The sequence below is a fragment of the Lucilia sericata genome, unplaced genomic scaffold, assembly GCF_015586225.1.
Source record: "Lucilia sericata isolate MDLA Ls3-8-SP2 unplaced genomic scaffold, ASM1558622v1 Contig001524F_arrow, whole genome shotgun sequence".
Lineage (NCBI taxonomy): Eukaryota > Metazoa > Arthropoda > Insecta > Diptera > Calliphoridae > Lucilia > Lucilia sericata.
Window position 1 is genome coordinate 81,394 of NW_023995449.1, and position 6,261 is coordinate 87,654.

A 6,261-nucleotide genomic window follows, 5' to 3' on the forward strand; every position below is an offset into this window, starting at 1 on the left:
GTAATTCTTATCAAATATTCATCATACGCCTAGAGGCATTTTTAAAAGCGTGTCGTTGCTCTATTTAAGGGAAAATTGCCAACAGCGAAGCACGTGTACAGTAAGACCAAATATTTTTTATACAAAACTTTCAAAAATAAATTTAAAATAAATTACAATAAAACAAATATTTATTTAAATATACATTTTAATATGTAAATTAACATTTGAATATTTTATTCAACAATATCCAGTAAAAATCCAGGCAGAGGTATATGGCTGTTTGAATTATTTATTCATCATACTATTGTTAGACTTTTTAACGAAATGATTGCCTCGAGTAATATGAATGTATATTTAACTTCGCTATTTTTTTTTACTAAAGTCTATTTTTTATTGTCAGAAAAATGCAAAAAAAAAACAACAAATCTATTTACTCAAGTACTTTCTTAAGAAGTACGAAATGCTGATAGAATTCACTGTGATAAATACGATTTGACTTTGTCTATCTTGTCATTTCTTTTTTTAATGTAACAAATGTCTTGTACAATTGGTGACAATAATGTTAAATGACATCCTATTAGTAAGAAAAGAAAATTTAATAGTATTTAAAGGTTTTTTTTTTGCATTTGATAGTTATAAATTATGCAAAGAATAGCGCTGACAATAAGAGAACAATTTTCTAGAACCATTTTGAATATTTTCAATAAATTTACTTTTTTCAAAACTTTGAGAATTTTAAAAATTAGTACATAACGCTTGATAAATAACCATGTATGTATAAACTCTTGATAAATTTAAATATTGTATATGAATAGATAAAAGCCAGCAAATTTTTCAAAATAAAAATCAATTGATAAATAGCCCCTACTCTCCTGCTTACTTTTTTTACATAAACATGTATGTTTTAGCCCCCATTTAAATTTGTTTCTTTAATCAGCATAAATTTTAATAAAAAATCCTTTTTATTACTACACGGTTCCTTGTTGAGAGCATGTTGTAAGTAAGTGGCACACAAACATATAAACCTCTATTGGCTGCTTTCTACCTTCTACTGTGTTCTCCACATTTTTTTTGCACATAATATGCCTGACACAGAAGTTTCAAAAAAGTGCAAAAAATGTTGTGCTACAGACAAGTTGGAAGTTTTACTCTTTTTATATAGATTTTTAAAAGCCTGCTTCCAGAAACCAAAAAAAGGAAAATGATGTCAAAAGATTTTTTATATAAATTTTTAGACATCTTTGTCAGCCGTGGTAGAGTGGTGTGTATGTATGTATGTATGTATGTGTGTGTGTGACTTAAGTGTTAAACATATAAACGTACACTTGTAAAAATCAGCTTACATTATCCAATAACAACAATGTGCATATGTACTATATGCATTAGTATGGTACAGAAAATAATGTTTCCTTGTTTATAAATTAAATGGAAAATTTAATAATTTTTTGCTAAAAATTTAGCTCATTAATATCAACAATGTCCTAACTTATGACCTTGATTATTTGTGAACTATAAAATCTCTTTGCATATTGGGACACCCTTATATTTATGACTATCAGTGATATAAGCTAGTGTTTTACTTTCTCCGAAACCTGAAAACCTGCACCCCAAGTCTATTGCATGTTGTTGCTCATTTTAACATCTTATATTAACAAAAAGCAGCAGACAAGTGCAAGAGGTAAAGATACAAATGTAAACATAAATGTAGAAATCAACATGGTTTATTCCCAATAAGATTTTTTACTACTAACTAACTAACTAACTAACTAACTAACTAACTAACTAACTAACTAACTAACTAACTAACTAACTAACTAACTAACTAACTAACTAACTAACTAACTAACTAACTAACTAACTAACTAACTACTAACTAACTAACTAACTAACTAACTAACTAACTAACTAACTAACTAACTAACTAACTAACTAACTAACTAACTAACTAACTAACTAACTACTAACTAACTAACTAACTAACTAACTAACTAACTAACTAACTAACTAACTAACTAACTAACTACTAACTAACTAACTAACTAACTAACTAACTAACTAACTACTAACTAACTAACTAACTAACTAACTAACTAACTAACTACTAACTAACTAACTAACTAACTAACTAACTAACTAACTAACTAACTAACTAACTAACTAACTAACTAACTAACTAACTAACTAACTAACTAACTAACTAACTAACTAACTAACTAACTAACTAACTAACTAACTAACTAACTAACTAACTAACTAACTAACTAACTAACTAACTAACTAACTAACTAACTAACTAACTAACTAACTAACTACTAACTAACTAACTAACTAACTAACTAACTAACTAACTAACTAACTAACTAACTAACTACTAACTAACTAACTAACTAACTAACTAACTAACTAACTAACTAACTAACTAACTAACTAACTAACTAACTAACTAACTAACTAACTAACTAACTAACTAACTAACTAACTAACTAACTAACTAACTAACTAACTAACTAACTACTAACTAACTAACTAACTAACTAACTAACTAACTAACTAACTAACTAACTAACTAACTAACTAACTAACTAACTAACTAACTAACTAACTAACTAACTAACTAACTAACTAACTAACTAACTAACTAACTACTAACTAACTAACTAACTAACTAACTAACTAACTAACTAACTAACTAACTAACTAACTAACTAACTAACTAACTAACTACTAACTAACTAACTAACTACTACTAACTAACTAACTACTAACTAACTAACTACTAACTAACTAACTAACTAACTAACTAACTAACTAACTAACTAACTAACTAACTAACTAACTAACTAACTAACTAACTAACTAACTAACTAACTAACTAACTACTACTAACTAACTAACTAACTAACTAACTAACTAACTAACTACTAACTAACTAACTACTAACTAACTAACTAACTAACTAACTAACTAACTAACTAACTAACTAACTAACTAACTAACTAACTAACTACTAACTAACTAACTAACTAACTAACTAACTAACTAACTAACTAACTAACTAACTAACTAACTAACTAACTAACTAACTAACTAACTAACTAACTAACTAACTAACTAACTAACTAACTAACTAACTAACTAACTAACTAACTAACTAACTAACTAACTAACTAACTAACTAACTAACCTAACTAACTAACTACTAACTAACTAACTAACTAACTACTAACTAACTAACTAACTAACTAACTAACTAACTAACTAACTAACTAACTAACTAACTAACTAACTAACTAACTAACTAACTAACTAACTACTAACTAACTAACTAACTAACTAACTAACTAACTAACTAACTAACTAACTAACTAACTAACTAACTAACTACTAACTAACTAACTAACTAACTACTAACTAACTAACTAACTAACTAACTAACTAACTAACTAACTAACTAACTAACTAACTAACTAACTAACTAACTAACTAACTAACTAACTAACTAACTAACTAACTAACTAACTAACTAACTAACTAACTAACTAACTAACTAACTAACTAACTAACTAACTAACTAACTAACTAACTAACTAACTAACTAACTAACTAACTAACTAACTAACTAACTAACTAACTAACTAACTAACTACTAACTAACTAACTAACTAACTAACTAACTAACTAACTAACTAACTAACTAACTAACTACAGCTAAGCGCCGCATATTATTAGTCAAACTTGCAAAATGTACTCGACATATTAATCTGTTACAAACTAACACCAGGAGAGGCCGATAACATACCAGATAGCATCCTGGTCAAATGAAACATTGCAGCAAAATACTGCGGAAATCGGATATTACACGGTTGGCACTTAACTGGGCGATCTAAATTGAAAACCTAGAAACTAAAATATACTAAAGTTTTCCTAATCATAACTACAGCATGAATCTAGAAGGCAATTAGGACAATATGTGCTATAACATAGCTATGATCGAATGCACGAATGCAGTAGTAATGTCTGCATAGTTTGAATAAAAGGCCACTAGGGTATAATCGGAGATTAGAAAGCGATTGTTCTTGATATATGGGCAATTTTGTGTCAAGTGACCATACTTTTAAAATTGATGTCTTTCGATTTGGATAAAATTTACAGCAAGGTTAGTAATATTGAATAGTATGCCAGACACAAACTTGAAGCTCTATCGATTAAGAACTGCCGGCCTTATAGGGGGTCAAATTTGGATATTTTGGTTTTATTCAAATGAGTGTAACTTTTAACCTATTGGTCCTTGCTCTAAATACCTTGGGAGCGATGTTATTCAAAATATTATGTTCAAAACATTCTGAACATTGGACCTTAATTCCCTTCATAGATAGCTATTTATATTTTTTTTAAATATTTTTTTATTAAATATATTTACATTAATAATAAATGTCTGAACTATATAATTATACCCAAGAATAACTTCTTCCTTGCAATTTTGTTTACTGGGTTTACTCACATAAATATTTGTGCATAAAAAAAAAACTGGGACATATAGCACAAGTGCAAGTATATATTACCACAGAAAATAAAAATGTTAAAGATCAACTCTAACAACACACACACTTCTATACTTTAATACTTTGGAATTCTTTTTCTCTATTTTTAAAATTTTTCAAATTGTAATTTGATCACCAGCTTTTAGCTATGAAAATAGGAAATGTCACATATAAATGTTTAAAATGATATTTAAAGTTTAAGCGGTTTAAAGACTTATATCACTACTAGTGACTATAATATGAAAAAGATTTATAATTTATATATTCATCAGAATAACTTATGTATTGATATTTTTAAAGTAAAATTAATTTAAATAAAAAAGACCAAGACAAGTATTATTTATTATTATATGTATGTATGTTTATATAATATTAAAAAAAAAAAACTTATAAATCGATGAAATATAAGATGCAAACATTGATTTTGATTTTCTTACACGCACCATTAGGTCAAACAATGAAAACAAACAAATTTTTAAAAACTTTCATTGCAACTAAAATGTTTATTTTAAGAAAAGTCACGTATAATCTTAATGAAAATGTCCCAAGAGAACTAATAAGTATGTACGTACATCTTGAAAGTTATTAAATTCTATAATAATTAAGTTTAAAATAAATATTCATGTATTAAAAACAATTTTATAGCTAAATGGATATTGTGGAAAAATTTGTACCAGAAACTGCATTAAATAACTAATATTGTCAATATATTATATTGACTATAGACTAGACTATAGACTAGACTATAGACTAGACTATAGACTAGACTATAGACTAGACTATAGACTAGACTATAGACTAGACTATAGACTAGACTATAGACTAGACTATAGACTAGACTATAGACTAGACTATAGACTAGACTATAGACTAGACTATAGACTAGACTATAGACTAGACTATAGACTAGACTATAGACTAGACTATAGACTAGACTATAGACTAGACTATAGACTAGACTATAGACTAGACTATAGACTAGACTATAGACTAGACTATAGACTAGACTATAGACTAGACTATAGACTAGACTATAGACTAGACTATAGACTAGACTATAGACTAGACTATAGACTAGACTATAGACTAGACTATAGACTAGACTATAGACTAGACTATAGACTAGACTATAGACTAGACTATAGACTAGACTATAGACTAGACTATAGACTAGACTATAGACTAGACTAGACTAGACTAGACTAGACTATAGACTAGACTAGACTAGACTAGACTAGACTATAGACTAGACTATAGACTAGACTAAAGACAATTTTTTTCCCTGACGATATAGTTCTGCAGGGACAAACGAAAATTAGATCATCATAATGACAAGTTCTACATGTAAGCAGGTGTATCCCAAGCTTCTGGAAAAAATTATATATATTGCAGCTCTGTAGTCGGGAGGTCATGGGTTCGATTCCCAACAAGGATTCTGGTAAAGGAGCGCAGCAGAAGTTATGATATTTCTATGGATCTGATTTAGCGTTCGTTCCGATTTCAAAATAACTTAATAAATATTGCTGGAAAATATCCTAATTAGTACCGAAAGTAAAAATTCCAACAAATCTCTATCTGCGGTTTACATGACATCTGGTTTGGAACGTCTCCATACGAATATCGAACTACTCACTCTGATATTGCATTCTTATAAATTCTTTATTCTTGACCAATGCTTACTTTTATAATGGATTGTGCTGCACTGTATTCGAACCTGATCTTTCTTCATCACATCATG